The sequence below is a fragment of the Passer domesticus genome, chromosome 4, assembly GCF_036417665.1.
Source record: "Passer domesticus isolate bPasDom1 chromosome 4, bPasDom1.hap1, whole genome shotgun sequence".
NCBI classification, from domain to species: domain Eukaryota; kingdom Metazoa; phylum Chordata; class Aves; order Passeriformes; family Passeridae; genus Passer; species Passer domesticus.
In genome coordinates, this window is record NC_087477.1 from 84,357,871 (window position 1) to 84,378,497 (window position 20,627).

The 20,627-nt window shown below is 48.6% G+C and overlaps 2 long non-coding RNA genes across 2 annotated transcripts; one reads left to right on the plus strand and one right to left on the minus strand.

The window, feature by feature from the left end:
* Positions 1–1,500: 1,500 nt before the first annotated feature.
* Positions 1,501–5,881, minus strand: LOC135300162 (uncharacterized). The gene is made up of 2 exons (XR_010362051.1): positions 5,588–5,881; positions 1,501–2,476 (listed from the first exon to the last, which is right to left on the minus strand). It is a non-coding gene; the product is annotated as an uncharacterized LOC135300162 (long non-coding RNA).
* A 6,819-nt stretch (positions 5,882–12,700) lies between these two features.
* LOC135300163 (uncharacterized) lies at positions 12,701–13,730 on the plus strand. The gene is made up of 3 exons (XR_010362052.1): positions 12,701–13,355; positions 13,457–13,498; positions 13,593–13,730. It is a non-coding gene; the product is annotated as an uncharacterized LOC135300163 (long non-coding RNA).
* Positions 13,731–20,627: the final 6,897 nt, after the last annotated feature.

Below are 20,627 nucleotides of genomic sequence, written 5' to 3' on the forward strand. Positions count from 1 at the left end.
AGCGGGGTGAGCAGCCCGCGCTGCCTCAGTTTCGGGGTTCAGCTGAAGGAAGCTGCAGCTCTCGCAGCCTTTGCGGGGTTGAAGTGGGGCCGTGCCGCTGCCTTTGAGGGCGCTTCTTGTGCCCGCGGCCCGGCCCCGAAGGTTGCGGCGCGGGAGCGCTCCTGGCGCGGCCCGGGCAGTTGCTGCGCTGGGAGGGGAGCGCGGCCGGGCTGCCGCGGGAGTGCCGGAGCCGCGCCGGTGCGAGCCGTGCGGAGCCGAGCCGGGCCGGCGGGCGGCAGAGGCGGCACGGGCGCTGCGCTGGCCCCGGCCGCTGCCGGCCGCTCCGGGCGCGGGGCTCGGGCGCCGCCGGGGCCCCCTGGGCCCGGTGCCGGCCCCGCCGGGCAGGGGCAGAGGGCGGGGCTCTCCCGGCGCGGCGCGGCCCCTGCGTGCCGGAGGAGCCGCCGGAGGAGCCGCGTTCCGTCCGGTACCGGGAGCGCGGGGCCGCCCCCGGGTGCCGAGCGCCGCCGCTCCCGTGTTCTCCGCGGTGCCCCCAGCACCGCCGAGAGGCGCCAGCCCGGGAGCGAGTCCCGCCAAGGGGCGCTGGGGGACGCTTGTGGCTTGTCAGTTTCTGAGCGTGCTTGCCAAAATCACTGAAAGGAGGAGAGGGGAAACAAACGAAGCCCCGACCGCGCAGGCATTTTTGTCTGTGGGCTAGGTTGGTGTTCCTCTGTAAGAGAGGCACAGCTTTAAATAATACCATGGGCGCCTTCTAGAAACAGTGTTCGATGGATTTCGCACTCCGTCGTGAGACCTCCGGGTGTGCGTTTTTCCATTGCAGCGTCCATCCAGCGGCAGGGGCAGAGGGAATTGCGGAGGGGGTGTGGCGAGGGTGTGTTATGGGGTTTTTGGTGGTGGTTTGGTTTTCTGTATCGGAGGAAAGTTGAATAGTTTTAGAAGAAATTACAGTTTTGGCCAAATTTTTCGTTTTGGATAATACATGAGACGTTAGGTAAAATAAGTAAAAAAATAGGTCTTTTTCTGTTGTTGTTTGTGTTCAGCAATATAGCTGAGAGAGGATTTGGGTGAAGATGATAAAGGATTTCCTATTATATCACTTTAGGACGTTTTGTTTTCTTATATCGTCGGTTTAATGCTCAAATTAATATATTTTAATTGTATGTACACATTCATATATTTCTGTAGGTAAATATATTTAGTGGCAGTGCTGGTTAATAAATAGTGGCATTTATATATGGTTTTTAGTCCAATTTTTTTTGGTGGTATATAGTGTCCTGTTTTATTTTTTGGTATTATTTACTACTTGTAGTTTGCTTTTGTGATTTTTTAAATAAGTTTGGTACAGCAGCGTTTAATGGTGGAGTTATTTAAGGTATGATACTTTATAGTAAATTTTTATTTCATTCAGTTACATGTGTAGGTTAAATGGGGTTATTGAAGGGTGAGTGGGTTTTGTTGATTTCTTTCGGTGTTTTAGTTTACAGAGTGTTTTTTGGATGGGAATTAGAGTATTTTGAGTTGTTTGGTGTTGCTGGTGGTGTATTGTTGAGGTGGTAATTGGTGTTTGTTGGGGTGTTTTTTAAGAAGAGTTGTAGAGATGGTGTTCAATAGTTGAAGTCAGGTGTTTAATTGTTTTATGTTTTTTGGCTGTATAGTAGTTATTTTTAATGTGTATTTGAGATTTTTGGGTTTTAGAAATATTTGTTTTGCAGAAAGTTCATGTTTAGAATGTATGAGTTTTCAGGTTATAATAGAATTCTAAAATTTTATTTTTAGTAAGATTTTAAGGTTTTATTGCAGTTAAATTTTGTGAAGTTTTTATTACATTAGTAGTAGAAATAGGTTTTGTTTTACATGTTGTGATGAAATTAGTGTGTACTGTGTACCGGTGATCAGGTTTTATACTTGGGTGGATTTGATATGCTTAGGTTAATAATTTGGTATAGTTTATAAGACTTTTTTTTGGTTCTTATTTGGTTCAAGGCAAGTTTTTTTTTTAGTTTTATGGGGTTTTTGGCATAGATTTTAGAGGTTTCATTAAAGGTATTGGACGTAGGGTCTTTGTTATTACATTAGGTAGTGTGGTTGTGGGTAATTGGAGGTGGCTTTTTTTTGGTGGAATTTTTTGAGTTTTGTTTTTTAAAATTTATATATTTGTGTGCTTAGGGTAGTGGTGCTTCTGCCGGAATTCTAACCATCCATTCTTGATTGTGCGTTTTAGACGGTCCATTCATGTTATGCCCAGACTCCCTTACAAGTGGGCCAACAGACCCGGTTCATCTCCTTGGTGGGAAGTTAGGAATTAGTACAGGGCTCTGTGATAAAGCCTCGGTCTTGTCCATTCGAAGGTGTCACTCCGGTAGCCTTCAGGAACGGGTGAGGAGTTGCCATAAGTCAGGGAGGTAGTGAGGAGGAGCCAGGGTCCACTCAGGTTTCAGCAATGCCACACCAGATCATCGCCTCTTAATCCAGGGGTACCCTGCAAAAACAGCATCCATCTCTGAGCCTTAGTGCTTTGAGGGAACTATCAGAAACCGAGGCATGCATCTTAGCATCTCTGATCTTAGTGTTTCTCTGCCCGGTGCCGATTCTGTCAAAGCATTGACTTGCGATCTCTGACAGTCATGAGAATCACACCTATTTTTGCAGCATTCAGTTAAATGTCTTTCAAGGTCTTGTTCTGAGCTGTTCTTGACAGCTGTGCACTGCAGCAATCCCTTATAGAGGATTAGGACGTGTACGGAGACTAAGATAGGTAGAGGATTCTGAGCCCCGAGTGAGCGGCTCCTGCCCAAAATTCCAAATGGCGCAAGATTCCACCCAGACTTAAGATGCCTCCACCGCAAACTCAGGCCGCTTTGAAACTCTCAAGTGCCTCCTGCAAACTGACACCAGCTACCTGGGCTGGTGAGTTCTGCTGTACATGGAGAAGTCCAGCCCTGTTGTTCAGCTGCCTGTGGCCCCGAGAGTCCAACTGCCTGGTGAAGTTTCACACGCCGCAGGATTCCCCGCCGATGCCAGATGCCTCCAGCGCAAACTAAGGCTGCTTTGAGAGTCACAAGTGCCTCCTTCAATGTGACACCAAAAACCTGGGCTGGTGAGTTTTGTCTCTCAGGGAAAAGTCCAGCATTGGTCTTCAGCTGCTTGTGGCCCCGAGTGGATGACTGCCTGATGATTTTTGCACAGCGCAAGATTCCACCCAGACTTCAGATGCCTCCACAGCAAACTCATGCTGTTTTTAGAGTCCCAAGTGCCTCCTGCAAATGGACACCAGGTATCTGGGCTGATGACTTTTGTCTCTCAGGGAAAAGACCGGCATTGGTCTTCAGCTGCTTGTGGCCCCGAGTGGATGACTGCCTGATGATTTTTCCACAGGGTAAGATTCCACCCTGACTTAAGATGTCTCCACCGCAAACTCAGGCTGCTTTGAGAGTCACATGTGCCTCCTGGAAACTGACACCAGAAACCTGGGCTGCTGAGTTTTGTCTCTCAGGGAAAAGTCCTGCTTTGTTGTTCAGCTGCCTGTGGCCCTGAGTGGTCGACTGCCAGCTGATTTTCCACACTTTGCGGGATTCAATCCAGACCCAAGCTGCCACCACCACAAACTCATGCTGCTTTGAGAGTCCCAAGTGCCTCCTGCAAACTGACACCAGAAATTTGGGCTGCTGACTTTTGTCTCTCAGGGAAAAGCCCGGCATTGGTCTTCAGCTGATGGTGGCCCAGAGTGGATGACTGCCAGCTGATTTTTCTACAGCGCATGAATCCACCCAGACTTAAGATTCTCCCACCGCAAACTCAGGCTGCTATGAGACTCAAAAGTGCCTCCTGCAACATGACACCACGTACCTGGGCGAGTTTTGCTTCTCTTGGAAATGTCCAGCCCTGTTGTTCAGCTACCTGTGGCCCTGAGAGTCCAACTGCCTGGTGAATTTTTGCACGCTGCAGGATTCCCCCCAGATGCCAGATGCCTCCACTGCAAACTCAGGCTGCTTTGAGAGTCCCAAGTGCCGCCTTCAAACTGACACCATAAACCTGGGCTGCTGACTTTTGTCTCTCAGGGAAAAGTCCAGCATTGTTCTTCAGCTGCTTGTGGTCCCGAGTGGATGACTGCCAGCTGATTTTTCCACAGCACAAGATTCCACCCAGACTTAAGATGCCTCCACCGCAAACTGAGGCTGCTTTGAGAGTCCCAAGTGCCTCCTGGAAACTGACACCAGGTACCTGCGCTGGTGAGTTTTGCTTCTCTTGGAAATGTCCAGCCCTGTTGTTCAGCTGCCTGTGGCCCTGAGAGTCCAACTGCCTAGTGAATTTTTGCACGCTGCAGGATTCCCCCAGATGCCAGATGCCTCCACCGCAAACTCAGGCTGCTTTGAGAGTCCCAAGTGCCTCTTTCAATGTTATACAAAAAACCTGGGCTGGTGAGTTTTGTCTCTCAGGGAAAAGTCCAGCTTTGATGTTCAACTGCTTGTGCTCCCCAGTGGATGACTGCCAGCTGATTTTTGCACACCGCAAGATTCCACCCTGACTTAAGATACCTCCACACCAAACTCATGCTGCTATGAGAGTCCCAAGTGCCTCCTGCATATGGTCACCAGGTACCTGGGCTGGTGAGTTTTGTCTCTCAGGGAAAAGTCCTGCTTTGTTTTTCAGCTGCCTGTGGCCCTGAGTGGCCAACTGCCAGCTGATTTTCTGCACTTTGCAGGATTCTATCCGGACCCAAGCTGCCACCACCGCAAAGTAAGGCTGCTTTGAGAGTCCCAAGTGCCTCCTTCAATGTGACACCAGAAACCTGGGTGGGTGACTTTTGTTTATCAGGTGCAACTTTAGCATTTTTGTTTAGCTGCCTGTGACTCTGAGTGGCCAACTGCCTGATGATTTTCTGCAATTTGCAGGATTCTGTCCAGACCCAAGATACCATCACCGTGAACTCTGGCTGCTTTCAGAGTCTTAAGTGCCTGTTGCAGACTAACTGCAGAATCCTGGGATGCTGGGTTTTGTTTCTCAGGGAGAAGTCCGACATTGGTCTTCAGCTTCTTGTGGCCCCGAGTGGATGAGTGCCAGCTGATTTTTCCAGAGTGCAAGATTCCGCCAGATTTAAGATGCCACCGCCACAAACTCAGGCTGCTTTGAGAGTCCCAAGTGCCTCCTCCACGCTGGCACCAGGAGTCTGCTCATTTATTTGCTGTTATTTCAGTTTCAGTGGAGGCCACTACCTATTTTCTGATTTTAAAGGATATTTTTTTGAAGCAAGTTCTGTGATTTTCAGCCTTTTAAGCGTTATCTGCATTTCAGGGCACCTCTTTCTGTTCCTTAGGGTCGAGTATCTCAGAGAAGGGCCTGTCCTGCTTATGGTTATCATTATGCTACCCAGGCGACTATCATTTTTATAATTTTTGTTTATAATGTAGATGGCCTTCATTAGAGGTCCCAAGGAGAGTTAGGTCATTCATATCATTAGTAGTGTCCTCCATCTTATTTAGTTACATGTAAGGCACCGGTTAGTACTCAGCAAAAACTAATTACATAAGTTAATAGCAAATTACCTAATTTATCTGATCCTGCTACCTGAACACAGAGTTCCGTTTCTTACCCGTGTCTGCCGCTTCAGTCCAAGGTGCTGTAGCAAAAAGGAAAACGTTTGCTTTTCTCTGAAGAGTTTTCTCCTGCAGCAAGCCCTTTACCCCCTCAAACTGAAGTCAGAAGGGCCAAACAGCTGCAGCTGCTCTGAAGCCTTTTATACCCGGTAGGATTTGCCTCCTCCCTTTTCTCGGGCACCGTGGCAACGAGAGGCGGGCCCCATCAGGGGTATATTAACCCCAGGCTTTGCTAAGGGGCTTCATTCCCTCCTTGGGATTTGCTCAGGTAACATCTCTCCTTTCATTTCAGCAAAGAGGCTCTTTCGGCTTATATTAGGTTGTTTTCAGCAGGTGCTTTTGGGCACACAAAGCAACACAAGCTTTGAAGATTCTATGCAGAAAACAGCACGGAGTAGAGGGAATATTTAAGTTCAAGATTTTGGGTTGTGAGTTCAGAGGCAGTAAGTTGCTTTTGTAATTTCTGATTTTGTTTTTTTTTTGTTTTTTTTTTTTTGTTTGTTTTTTTTTTTTTGTTTGTTTTGGGTTTTTTTTGTTTTGGTTTTTTTTTTGTTTTGTTTTTTTTTTGTTTTTGTTTTGTTTTTTTTTGTTTTGGTTTTGTTTTTTTTTGTTTTGGTTTTTTTTTTTTGTTTTGGTTTTTTTTTTTTGTTTTGGTTTTTTTTTTTGTTTTGGTTTTTTTTTTGTTTTGGTTTTTTTTTTTGTTTTGGTTTTTTTTTGTTTTGGTTTTTTTTGTTTTGGTTTTTTTTTTTGTTTTTTTTGTTTTGGTTTTTTTGTTTTGTTTTTTTTTTTTTTTTTGTTTTGGTTTTTTTGGTTTTGTTTTTTTTTTGGTTTTTTTTTGTTTTGTGGTTTTTTTGTTTTGGTTTTTGTTTTGTGGTTTTTTTTTTGTTTTTGTTTTGGTTTTTTTTTGTTTTTTTTTGTTTGTTTTAGCAGAAATGCAGATTCCTGAAGTTTTAGATTGTGTCCAGTAGGGCCTTTTTTTCAGCAGATACATAACCTTCCAAAAGGGATTTGATCTGTGTCCAAGATACTATTTGAGATTGAGGCTTCAAATGAGTTAAGTATTGTGATTAGGAGAAGGAGCATGAAGAGTGGGTGATTTTGAAGGCACCAGCGTGAGAAACTGTATCTATTTGAGCACCCCCAAGGTTTTTCTCTAGCACAGCAGAGGCATTCCCATGCCTTAGAGCAAATGAGCTCATTCACCGCAGTCAGCAAAACGCTACGTAACTGTGTTTGTCTCTAACTCAGGTGCTACTCAGAATAACAGCCACACCCTCGGACACAGGATGAAGACGACACCTCGAGGACCCAGGCACCTTCAGGAGAGGGCGAGCAGCCGACTTGCTGGGCTTTGGCTCGCATAACACAAAACTCATACGTTGTTTTCGGTTTACTTTATCCTAGCCAACTCCAAGGTTAACAGGCGAGCATGGCAGACGTGCTCCGAGGTGTACTCATTTCAGGCCCAGGTAGACTCATCTCACCGGTCATCTGCAGCCTACAGCATTCATAAGAGACCCAGGCATCACCAGGAGAACGGAGAGCAGCACAACCATCGGGTTTCGGCCGACGGGCCGCCGAGACGATGCACCGACGTCCGGTTTTCTTTCTCCCAACAGACTAGGAGACAGCAGCCCAGTGATAGCAGGATCCTCTCAGACAGCCCGGCGGCCTTCCTTCGCACCTGACGTGGATTCTCATTCCCGGACATCCAGAAGATAAGTCGAGGGCCGTGACTCACAGAGAGGCTGGAAGGGGGCCGCCGCGTCAGGTCCCACCGGGAGGGATTTTTGAGTCAGCATTGGAGCTGAGGATATCCAGGATATGTCATCTTAAGACCACATGAAAGCAAAGCATCACTTTTGAACCCAGCGCCGAGACGCACAGGGCAGAGCAGTTCCAGCACGTGTCGTGTCACATGGGTATTGTGCTTTGTGTGTTGTTTGGCTGTCTCTTGTCTTTTCCCTTAGCACTTTGAGATGCCTATCAGAAACCCCGGCATCCTTTTCAGCATCTCCGATCTCTGCATTTCTCGGTCTGGCACCAATGCTGTAGGACTTTTGACTCAGGAGCTCAGACTGGCATCAGAACCGCACCTCTCTTTAGAAGCATCCAGTCAGATGTCTTTGATGACGGACAGCTGCGCCCCGCAAGGATCCATTATTGCGGATTAGGACTCGTAAGAACGTGAGGATAGCTAGAGGATTCTGACCGTAGGATTCTCAGACATCCATCTTTGCAGTTCTTAGAAATCATTCAGTTAGCATCTTCTTCCTCGAGGGTTCTCTGAGCCTCATGGGCTCACCATCGGTCTCACCTCAGTAATTTCATTTTGCGTTCTCTCAGTCCTTGCCGTCATTCCTCTTGCCAAGTGACTTCCGTCCCTGTCGCGTCCCCTTTGTTTGTCATGTCCTGTCCTGTGTCACGGGTGTCTGCACATATTTGTGTCGGAGCTGCTCTGCCCCGCTGCATAGTCCAGCGCCAGAGGACAAATCCCGGGGCCTTGAAATTTGTAGTGCGGGGTGTAGTTGGATTCTAGATGGTATTCCTAGATGTGCAAACAAGATGTTTGGAGGTGTGAAGTTATCCTGCAGCCCTTTCACTTTTGTCCTGAATTTCTTTCAGATGCAGACCGATAAAATCCATAGCAGAGCACCACATCCCAGGTGAGCGGGTTCCCCCGAGCAGGTCAGTCCCTGTTTGTCTCTGCAGGGGGAGCGTAAGTGGTGACTTTGTGTTACAGCTTTGTTCTTTTTTCTTTCTTTTTAGGAAATAAAGCCTTCTAGCAGCAGTCAAGGCAAGGTGGTCAAGGTGAGCAGTGACTAGTGGACAGAAGTTGTTGTTATTGCTGAAATCTCAATTTCTGGTGTAACTCTAAGCATGCATGTTTGTTTGTGTGCTTTAGGCAATCCATTTGGAGTACACATAACTCCCCATCAGACACTGGCTGACGGACCGTGATTGTTGTTTTTTGGAGCCCTGTGGAAGTATTACAGGACTCGGCGATGAAGCCTCTGCCTTTTCGATTTAAAGGGGTCACCCGGAGAGACTTTGGCAATGCCGAGGAGTCGCGGCGAGTCGGGAATAGGGAGGAGGAGCGGGGGTCCACTCTGGTTTCAGCAAGGCCGCATCACCTTCTCTCCTCTCAAGCGAGGCGAACCCCGCGACGACAGCGTCAGCCTCTGAGCGCAGCCAAATCGTCCAGCCCAAGGAGGCGGGCATCGTTAGGAGAACGGTGAGTAGCAGAATTGTTGGATTTTGGCCGATGTGCTGCCATGATAGAGCATTGATGTCTGGTTTTCTTTAATGTAGTTGACTAAGAGACAACAGCCAGGTGACAGCAGGAACTTCCCAGACGGCGAGGCGGCCTTCTTTCGCACCCGACTCGGACCGGCATCCGCAGATAAGTCGAGGGCTACGACACAGAGAGGGGATGATAGCGGGGTGCTGGGTCGGGACTCACAGGGAGGGATTTTTGAGTCTGCTTTGGAGATGGGGGCGTCCAGGAAGCGGCCCCTTAGGCCACCCAAAAGCCAAGTGTCATTTTTGATCCCAGCGCTGAGGTGCTCAGGGCAGAGCAGTCCCGGAGCGTATCGTGTCACTTGTCTATCGTGCGTTCTGTGTTTGGCTTTCTCAGGTCTTTTACCTTAACCCTTTGAGGGGCCTATCAGAAACCCTGGCATCATTCTTAGCATCTGCGATCTCTGCATTTCTTGGTCTGGCACCAATGCTGTAGGACTTTTGACTCAGGAGCTCAGACAGGCATCAGAGTTGCACCTCTCTTTAGAAGCATCCAGTTCAGATGTCTTTGCAGGTCTCATTCCGAGCCATACGGACAGCTGCGCCTCGCAAGGATCCATTATTGCAGATTAGGTCTCATAAGAACGTGAGGATAGGTGGAGGATTCTGACCGTAGGATTCGCAGACATCCATCTTTGTAATTCTTAGCAGAAATCATTCTCTTAGAAAAATCTTCCTCCAGGGTTCTCTGAGCCTCATGGGCTCACCATCGGTCTTATCTCAGTAATTTCATTTTGCATTCTCTCAGTCCTTGCAGTCATTCCTCATGTCAAGAGATTTCTGTCCCTGTTTTGTCCCCATTTTTTGTCCTGTCCTGTGTCACAGGTGTCTGCACATATTTGTGCCGGAGCTGCTCCGCCCTGCCGCATAGCCTGGTGTAATAGACAAATTCTGGGGGCTTGAAATTTGTAGTGTGGGGTGTAGTTGGAGTCCGGATGGTATTCCTAGGTTGACCCAAGATGTCTGGAGCTGTGAAGTTGTCCTGCAGCCCATTGACTTTTGTCCTAACTTTCTCTCAGATGCAGATGGATAAAATCCATGGCGGAGCGCCCCATCCCAGGTGAGCGGGTTCACCCGAGCAGGTCAGTCCCTGCAGTTTGTCTCTGCAGGGGGAGTGTAAATGGTGACTCTGTTACAGCATTTTTGTTTTTCTTTATTTTAGGAAGTAAAGGCATATAGCAACAGTCAAGTTCAAGTGGGCAGAAGCAGTTGTTATTGCAGGGGTCTCAATTTCTGGTGCAACTCTAAGCCTCTGTTCTCGTTTGTGTGCCTTAGGTAATCCACTCAAGTTCTGCTAAGCCCCTGTCACCAAGCCACTGATGGACCAAGTTTGCTGCTCTTGTGAGCCCTGTGGAGGTATTGCAGGACTCTGTCATGAAGCCTTGAAATTGTCTATTTAAAGGTCCCTTCTGGATAGCCCTCAGGCATGGCTGAGGAGTCACGGTGAGTCCGGGAGGTATGGAGGGGGAGGGAGGGTCCACTCAGTTCTCAGCAGTGCCACATCACCTCATCTCGCCTTTACCCAGGCGTAGCCTGAGACATCGGCGTTGGCCTGAGAGCACTTCTGAAGCGTGCGGCCCGAGGAGCCGGTCATTCATAGGAGGCGGTGAGTAGCCGAATTGTCGGATTTTAGTCGACGTGCTGCTAAGATGCCGCACTGATGTCTGGTTTTCTTCCTCTTGACAGACTAGGAGGCAGCCGCCCCGTGACAGCAGGAACCTCCCAGACAGCCCGGCGGCCTTCCTTTGCACCCGATGCGGATTCTCATTCTCAGATATGCAAGAGATAAGTTGAGGGCTGTGAGTCACAGAGGGGATGCAGACGGAAGGGGGCTGCTGTGTCAGGACTCACCGGGAGGGATTTTTGAGTCAGCTTTGGAGCTGAGGATATCTAGAAAATGTTGTTTTAAGACCACACAAAAGCCAAGTGTCATTTTTGATCCCGGCGCTGAGGTGCGCAGGGCAGAGCAGTGCCGGTGTGTGTTGTGTCAGTTGTGTGTCGTGCCTTATGTGTCGTTTGGCTGTCTCATGTCTTTGACCTTAACCCTTTGAGAGGCCTCTCGGAAACCCTGGTATCATTCTTAGCATCTGCAATCTTTGCATTTCTTGGCTTGGCACCAATGCCATAGGACTTTGGACTCAGGAGCTGAGACAGGCATCAGAGTTGCACCTCTCTTTAGAAGCATCCAGTTCAGATGTCTTTGCAGGTCTCATTCCGAGCCATACGGACAGCTGCGCCTCGCAAGGATCCATTATTGCAGATTAGGTCTCATAAGAACGTGAGGATAGGTGGAGGATTCTGACCGTAGGATTCTCAGACGTCCATCCTTACAGTTCTTAGGAATCATTCAGTTAGTATCTTCTTCCTCCAGGGTTTTCTGAGCCTCATCAGCTCACCTCAGTCATCTAATCTTCCATACTCTCGGTCCTTGCAGTCATTCTTCTTGCCGATAGATTTCTGTCCCTGTTGTGTCCCTGTTGTTTGTCCTGTCCTGTGTCACAGGTGTCCGCACATATTTGTGCCGGAGCTGCTCCGCCCTGCCGCATAGCCTGCTGCAATAGGACAAGTCCCAAGAATTTGTAATTTGTAATGTGGGATGTAGTTGGAATCTAGATGGTATTTCTAGATTGACCCAAGATGTCTGGAGCTGTGAAGGCATCCTACAGCCCATTGACTTTTGTCCTAACTTTCTTTCAGATGCAGATGGATAAAATGCATAGCAGAGCAGGCCATCCCAGGTGAGCGGGTTCACCCGAGCAGGTCAGTCCCTGCAGTTTGTCTCTGCAGGGGGAGTGTAAATGGTGACTCTGTTACAGCATTTTTGTTTTTCTTTATTTTAGGAAGTAAAGGCATATAGCAACAGTCAAGTTCAAGTGGGCAAGGTGAGCAGTGGGCAGAAGCAGTTGTTATTGCAGGGGTCTCAATTTCTGGTGCAACTCTAAGCCTCTGTTCTCGTTTGTGTGCCTTAGGTAATCCAGTCAGGTTATGTCAAGCCCCCATCACCAACCGGCCGACGGACCAAGTTTGCTGCTCTTGTGGGCCCTGTGGAGGTATTGCAGGACCCTGTGATGAAGCTTGGAAATTTTCTGCTTAAAGGTCCCTTCTGGATAGCCCTCAGGAATGCCTGAGGAGTCACGGTGAGTCGGGGAGGTATTGAGGAGGAGGGAGGGTTCGCTCAATTCTCAGCAGTGCCACATCACCTCGTCTCCCCTTTACCCAGGCGTAGCCCGAGACGTCGGCCTCAGAGCACGGCCGAAGCGTGCGGCCCGAGGAGCCGGTCATTCTTAGGAGGCGGTGAGTAGCAGAACTGTCGGATTTTAGTCGACGTGCTGCTAAGATGCCGCACTGATGTCCGGTTTTCTTTCTCTTGACAGACTAAGAGACAGCAGCCGGGTGACAGCAGGAACCTCCCAGACAGCCTGGTGACCTTCCTTTGCACCCGATGTGGATTCTCATTCACGGACATGCAAGAGATAAGTCGAGGGCTGTGTGTTACAGAGGGGATGCAGACGGAAGGGGGCTGCCGTGTCAGGACTCACCGGGAGGGATTTTTGAGTCGGCTTTGGAGCTGAGGATATCCAGGAAATGTTGTTTTAAGGCCACACAAAAGCCAAGTGTCATTTTTGATCCCAGCGCGGAGGTGCGCAGGGCAGAGCAGTGCCAGTGTGTGTCGTGTCACTTGTCTGTCGTACCTTGTGTCATTTGGCTGTCTCATGTCTTTTACCTTAGCCCTGTGAGTGGCCTATCAGAAATACTGGCATCATTCTTAGCATCTGTAATCTCTGCATTTCTTGGCCTGCCACCAATGCCATAGGACTTTTGACTCAGGAGCTCAGACAGGTATCAGAATTGCACCTCTCTTTAGAAGCATCCAGTTCAGATGTCTTTGAAGGTCTCGTTCTGAGCCGTACAGACAGTCGCGCCTCACAAGGATCCATTATTGCGGATTAGGACTTGTAAGAATGTGAGGATAGGTAGAGGATTCTGACAGCAGGATTCACAGGCATCCTTTTTTGCAGTTCTTTGAAGAAATCATTCCCTTAGCATCTTCTTCCTCCAGGGTTCTCTGAGCCTCATGGGCTCACCATCGGTCTCACCTCATTCACTTCATTTTGCCTTCATTTTGCAGTCATTCTTCTTGCCTTCATTTTGCAGTCATTCTTCTTGCCAAGTGATTTCTGTTCCTGTTGTGTCCCCTTTGTTTGTCTTGTCCTGTCCTGTGTCACGGGTGGGTGCACATATTTGTCCCGGAGCTGCTCTGCCCTGCCGCATAGCCCGGCGCGATAGGACAAATCCCGGGGACTTGAAATTTGTAGTGCGGGGTGTAGTTGGATTCTAGATGGGATTTGTAGATGGACACAAGATGTTTGGAGGTGTGAAGTTATTCTGCAGCCCATTGACTTGTGTCCTGAATTTCTTTCAGATGCAGATGGATAAAATCCATGGCAGAGCACCCCATCCCAGGTGAGCGGGTTCCCCTGAGAAAGTCAGTTCTTGTTTGTCTCTGCAGGGGGAGTGTAAGTGGTGACTTTGTGTTACAGCATTGTTGTTTTTTTTATTTTTAGGAAGTAAAGCCATCTAGCAGCAGACAAGGCGAAGTGGGCAAGGTGAGCAGTGACTAGTGGACAGAAGCTGTTGTTATTGCTGAGATCTCAATTTCTGGTGCAACTCTAAGCACGCATTCTCGTTTGTGTGCTTTAGGCAATCCATTTGGAGTATACGTGACTCTGTCACGCACTGGCTGATGGACTGTGACCGTTGCTCTTTGGAGTCCTGTGGAAGTATTACAGGACTCGGTGATGAAGCCTCTGCCTTTTCGATTTAAAGGAGTCATCCGGGTGGCCTTTGGCAATGCCCGAGGAGTTGCGGTGAGTCAGGAATAGGGAGGAGGAACACGGGTCCACACTGGTTTCAGCAACGCCACATCACCTTTTTTCCTCTCAACGTAGGCAAACCCCGCGACGACGGCGTCAGTCTCAGAGCGCAGCCGAAGCATGCAGCATTCATAAGAGAACAAGGCATTGCAGGAGAACGGTGAGTAGCAGAATTGTCGGGTTTTGGCCGATGCGCTGCCAAGATCAGGCACTGATGCTCGGTTTTCTTGAACGCAGCTGACTGAGAGACAACAGCCCGGTGACAGCAGGAACTTCCCAGACGGCGAGGCGGCCTTCTTTGGCACCTGACCCGGACCAGCATCTGCAGATAAGTCGAGGGCTATGACCCAGAGAGGGGATGATAGCAGGGTGCTGGGTCGGGACTCACAGGGAAGGATTTTTGAGTCAGCTTTGGGGATGAGGATATACAAGAAGTGTCCCCTTAGGCCACATAAAGGGAAAGCATCACTTTTGATCCCAGCACTGAGGTGTGCAGGGCAGAGCAGTCCTGGTCTGTATCGTGTCACTTGTCTGTCGTGCCTTATGTGTTGTTTGTATGTCTCATGTTGCACATCTTTTACCTTAGCCCTTTGAGTGGCCTATCAGAAACCCTGGCATCGTTCTTAGCATCTGCGATCTCTGCATTTCTTGGCTTGGCACCAATGCCATAGGACTTTTGACTCTGGAGCTCAGGCAGGCATTGAAATTGCATTTCTCTTTAGAAGCATCCAGTCCGATGTATTTGCAGGTCTTGTTCTGAGCTGTATATGCTGCTGTGCATTGCAAGGATCCATTATTGCGGATTAGGACTCGTAAGAATGTGAGGATAGGTAGAGGATTCTGACAGCAGGATTCACAGGCATCCTTTTTTGCAGTTCTTTGAAGAAATCATTCCCTTAGCATCTTCTTCCTCCAGGGTTCTCTGAGCCTCATGGGCTCACCATCGGTCTCACCTCAGTCATTTCATTTTGCATTCTGTCAGTCCTTGCAGTCATTCTTCTTGCCAAGTGATTTCTGTTCCTGTTGCGTCCCCTTTGTTTGTCTCGTCCTGTCCTGCGTCACGGGTGTCTGCACATATTTGTCCCGGAGCCGCTCTGCCCTGCCGCATAGCCTGGCGCGATAGGACAAATCCCGGGGACTTGAAATTTGTAGTGCGGGGTGTAGTTGAACCCTAGATGGTATTCCTAGATTGACCTAAGATGTCTGGAGCTGTGAAGTTGTCCTGCAGCCCTTTGACTTTTGTCCTGAACTTCTTTCAGATGAGGATGGATAAAATCAGAGCAGAGTGCCCTATCCCAGGTGAGTGGGTTCCCCTGAGAAAGTCAGTCCCTGTTTGTCTCTGCGGGGGGAGTGTAAATGATGACTCTGTTACAGCATTGTTGTTTTTCTTTATTTTTAGGAAGTAAAGCCATGTGGCAGCAGACAAGGCAAAGTGGGCAAGGTGAGCAGTGACTAGTGGACAAAAGTTGTTGTTATTGCTGAGATCTCAATTTCTGGTGCAACTCTAAGCATTCAGTGTTATTTTTTTATTTTAGGCGGTCCACTTGCAACCCATGCCGGCCAAGGATGCCCGATGCCAGGTAGGTGCAAGGTTATGGTGCACGTGTGGCTTATTTGTCAGATTATGAAGGGTTTTTTTTTCACAGTATCTCAGCATGCTTTTTCGCTTTGTTTCTTTGCAGGTGCCGTCGCCGTCCTCAGCGTGCCAAGGAACGGAGGCGAGCGGGTGAGTCGGCGTTTAGGCAGGGTGACACGTAGGCGGGCGTTATGCAGCGGCACGCTAAGCGTATACCTTTTGTTTTTGCAGGTGTCTTCCGGGCAGACTCTGGAGTCAAATCAAGATTTGAGGTGAGTTGGGGCAGCGGTGCGGAGGAGTCTCGGGGATTACTCTTTGTGAGGGCAATAGTCACATTTTCTGTTTTGTCTCAGGTACCATGAGGAGGTTTGTAGCCAAAGTTCGGAAAGAGCGGCACCGAAGCGCACGACAACGTCTCGGCGTCCGCGTCCAACCGGCGATGGATTTTGTCAGCTCGTCTTCCCAAAGCTAAGTGTCGGGGCCCATACTTGCGGGGAGGGAAAAAGCCTTTACTCTCACATGGGGCAATTTGATGGTAGCTTAGCGGAGCAGTCTGTAGCGGAACAGGTCCCTCGGAAGTAAAGGGAGAGGGTTTCTCCTGGCCTCACCGGAGCCTTTGCCGGGCAGGGCAGTTCCGACCCGTCTCCACGTTCTCGCGAACTTTGCGTCGTCAGCCTCCTTCGACCCTCGACGACGTCGTGGATCTTTCTCCCGAGGAGCTCGCCTTCAGGTCCGGAGCTATAGCCACCATCACCCGGCCGTCTTCGCTTCCTTCTCTAGGCCCACCCAGCCTCCCGAGCATCCTCTTAACTGCTTTGGCAGCACCTCCTTTTAAGGAGCTGTTTCATCATCACACACTCTTGCCATAGGACTCGCTTTCCTTCGGCATCTTTGGCCTCTGGCTCATCTCGCACTAGAAATCTTGAATCCATAAGGTGTAACTGCCAGGCAGTTTCCACTCGTGTCCGTGTCCTCTGTGTCCGTGTCCTCCGTGTCCGTGTTACGTAGTCTGCATCCATTGTCTTCTGTGTCATAGGCCTTTGTTACATCTCGATGCTGTATCGGCATCATTCTGTGCCATATCGGCCATATTTTACTCACGTTCCTTCCTGGACATTGCTTATTCTGCCATCTTTACATTTTTACTCTTTGAGACATGAAGAAGTACACAAGATGTTGTCATCGATCTTCCATCTCAGCTTTGGCATCGCCTTTTTTCCCCCCGTGCCATTCTCTTGGGCTTCTACAGGGAGCGTCTTACACCCTCCTCACATGACCATCATAACTCCGTAGGTTCCGTCTTCTCAAAGGGTATAGCGCTCAAGAATTCATCTTCCAGAGAGTTCTCAAGTCCTGGTTTATATTGTATGTTCTTATGTTGTCTGTACCTATCTCGGTGTATATTGTATGTAATTATATTGTATGTACCTATGTTGGCTTATATTGTATGTAATTATATTGTATGTACCTATGTTGGCTTATATTGTACGTTATTATTCTGTATGTACCTATGTTGGCTTATATTGTATGCACTTGAATTGTATGTAATTATCTCGGCACGTATTGTATGTACTCGCGTGGTATGTAATTACCTTGGCTTATATTGAATGTACTCGTACGGCGTGTAATTATATTGGCTTATACGGTACGTACTTACGCCGTACGTACTTGCGTCGGCTTATATCGCGTGTACTTATATTGCGCCACTTAGGGTCCGAGCTGCCCTGCCCTGGCACGTAGTCACAGTTAGGTAGCACAGTTATAAAAACTTTACCATTCATCTGTCTTCTATGGCATTTTGGGTAGAAAACTTATGGGCCCAGAGCGGGGACAAGTCCTAGCTGTAAGCTAGCCACTCGTCGATCGCCTCCCGTTGTCTCACAGGTCCCCGAGGCGACCGATTTTCCCGGAATCTACCGTTTGACGTCGAGCGGCAGCCGGATGACGTGTCGAAGCACATTCTTCAGCGTTTCAAGTAAGGGCCGCAGCGAGCGTGTAAGTCGAAGAGCGTGCGTGGGAGCGAGCGACCGTCCGCATCCGCTCGTTGCCGCACGTACGAGCGTACGCTCAGCAGTTCTAAGCTTGGGTGTATGACTTTTGCCTTTCAGGTTTTTCAACACATTTTAAAATGTAGAATAAAAAATCCCCAGCCGGGGGGTTTTTTTTTTTCCCCCCGGCTGGGTTTTTTTTTCCTCGGTCCCGGCCGGTCCGCGAGGCGACGTTCATCGCCAAAGTTTGGGCGCGGACCGTCCCAGGACCGGGGTTTTTCATCAGGCAGGAGGAGTTTTTCAGAGGCTCCCGGGAACCACGTTCCCGAGGAGCGGCACGAACGCGTGCCGGGGGTCAGGGGAGCGGTTGAGGTGTGAGCGAGGGTGGGTTTGTGTGTAAGCTGAAGGAGAGGTGTGTGTGTGTTGTTGTTGACCGGTTCTAACCTTGGGTGTATGACTTTTGCCTTTCAGGTTTTTCAACACATTTTAAAATTTAGAATAAAAAATCCCCAGCCGGGGGGTTTTTTTTTTTTCCCCCCCCGGCTGGGTTTTTTTTTTCCTCGGTCCCGGCCGGTCCGCGAGGCGACGTTCATCGCCAGAGTTTGGGCGCGGACCGTCCCAGGACCGGGGTTTTTCGTCAGGCAGGAGGAGTTTTTCAGAGGCTCCCGGGAACCACGTTCCCGAGGAGCGGCACGAACGCGTGCCGGGGGTCAGGGGAGCGGTTGAGGTGCGAGCGAGGGTGGGTTTGTGTGTAAGCTGAAAGAGAGGTGTGTGTGTGTTGTTGTTGACCGGTTCTAACCTTGGGTGTATGACTTTTGCCTTTCAGGTTTTTCAACACATTTTAAACTTTAGAATAAAAAATCCCCAGCCGGGGGGTTTTTTTTTTTCCCCCCGGCTGGGTTTTTTTTTCCTCGGTCCCGGCCGGTCCGCGAGGCGACGTTCATCGCCAGAGTTTGGGCGCGGACCGTCCCGGGACCGGGGTTTTTGTCAGGCAGGAGGAGTTTTTCAGAGGCTCCCGGGAACCACGTTCCCGAGGAGCGGCACGAACGCGTGCCGGGGGTCAGGGGAGCGGTTGAGGTGCGAGTGAGGGTGGGTTTGTGTGTAAGCTGAAGGAGAGGTGTGTGTGTGTGTTGTTGTTGACCGGTTCTAACCTTGGGTGTATGACTTTTGCCTTTCAGGTTTTTCAACACATTTTAAAATTTAGAATAAAAAATCCCCAGCTGGGGGTTTTTTTTTTTTTCCCCCGGCTGGGTTTTTTTTTCCTCGGTCCCGGCCGGTCCGCGAGGCGACGTTCATCGCCAAAGTTTGGGCGCGGACCGTCCCGGGACCGGGGTTTTTGTCAGGCAGGAGGAGTTTTTCAGAGGCTCCCGGGAACCTCGTTCCCGAGGACAGACGATGTCTCGGGTGTTATTGAGCAGGTGAAACGAGAGCGACGGAAAGTTCGCGCGTAAGGGGAAGGACGTGTTCATGGCAGATGAGTGTCGCGTTCCGTGCGCCGCTTTTGTTTTGGGGTTCCTGTAACAATAAATCCAAATGTAATGAAAATAGGAAAAAGGTTATCTTGTGTTAGTATGTCTTTGGCTTTTATTGTTGGTGTTGTTCTGTATTTGCATTAGCTGGTGCATTATTGTACATTGGTCTGTATGTAAAATGGCCTTTTACCACCATGTGTATGGATTGTATGTGTACTTGCCTTTGTATACGCTGTTTCCATGTGTTTTGTTGAAGTGTAAATAAGAAAATTCATGCAATAAAGTTGAATCAACCCTAATAAAGATGCCCCCTCCCCCCCCCCCCCCCCCCCCAGCTTTGGCTCCTGTCTTTATTTGGTGCGGTCTAGTCATTTTTTTCCACTGCCTTTGTTCCTAGTACCTCTCACTTTTCTTTTCCTACCTTCATTTCTGTCTGTCTCTATCCCTGTGTCTGTTTCTTGGTGTTTCTAGCTCTGTCTGTGCTTCTGTAACTCTGTTTCTCTGATTTGTTTTCCCTCTGTTTCTGTATGTTACTATTTGTCTTTAACTCTATTTTTCTTCAAGTGTAACCCTTTGTTCTTCTTTTCTACAGTCATTCTTCCTTTTCCCTCTCTTCCCCTTTCCACTCTCTTTTTTGGTCTTACTCCTTTCCTTTTTCACTTAACTGTAACCTGTCTTCTTTTTCAATCTGACTCTTCTCTTTCTTGACCCTATCGCTCTCCTGTGTTTTCACTCTCTCGTTGTTCTCTTTTCTCTCTTCCGTCTCTTCACTCTTTTCTTTTGGCACTCTGTTGTATTCTGTCTCTTTTCACTCTCTTCTATTCTGTCTTGAGTCTCTCGTATTCTCTCTCCTATTCTCTTTCCACTCTGTTATTCTGTATCTTCTCTTTTCCAGTCTCTTCTATTCTCTCTTCTCTTTTCACTCTCTCTTCTAGTGTGTCTCTTTTCACTCTTTCATGCTCTCTTTTCTGTCTTCTCTTTTCACTGTCTCTCCTCTCTCTGCACTCTGTCGTATTCTGTCTGGTTTTGCTCTCTTCTATTCCCTGTTGGCTTTGTCACATTCACTCTTCTTTTCTCTTTTCACTCTCCCTTATTCTGTATCTTCTCTTTTCACTTTCTCTTCTAGTCTGTCTTCGCTCTCTTTTATTCTCTGTTCTCTTTTCTCTCTTCTCTGTCTTCTGTCTCTGTTCCCTTCCGTTATTTTCTCTGCTCTCTTGTTTCACTTCTGTCTTCTCTCTGGTTTTGCTTCTGTTTTCTCCTCCTTTGTCTCTTCTTTTCACTCTCTCTTTCTTTCCCCTTATTTTCTCTTTCTACTCCTGTTGTTTTCTCTCATCTCTTCTTTCCACTTCTCTCCTCTGTGTCTTTTCTCTATCCTCTTTCCTCTCTTCTCTTCTGTTATCTTTTCTCTCTTTCTAGACTTAGAAAGAAAAAAGCAGCGCTAGAAACTTTCAGGCTCCCTGGGAGTAAAAAAAATTGGAAAAAAAAAATTTAAAAAACAACTATTTACTCCCCGGGAGCCTGAAATTTTCTACTGCTGCACCAGACATATAGTTTTTCTTCTTTTTATATACCCTACAGGACCCCTAATTAGCCCCACCCTCCCACCTGTAAGTAACCCTGGCAACACCTGCCCACTCACACAATAACCACACCCCCTAATTGCCTAGACACACCACAAATCACTCACACACACCGGCAGCCATATTCACCACATACTACACCGCCCCCTGCCTACCAAAGTAATCACTGCAGTCACAGCGCCACCTGGTGTATGCCGGCGGCAACTGCAGGTAGTGCAGTCACATTACGTCACCCCCGGCCACGCC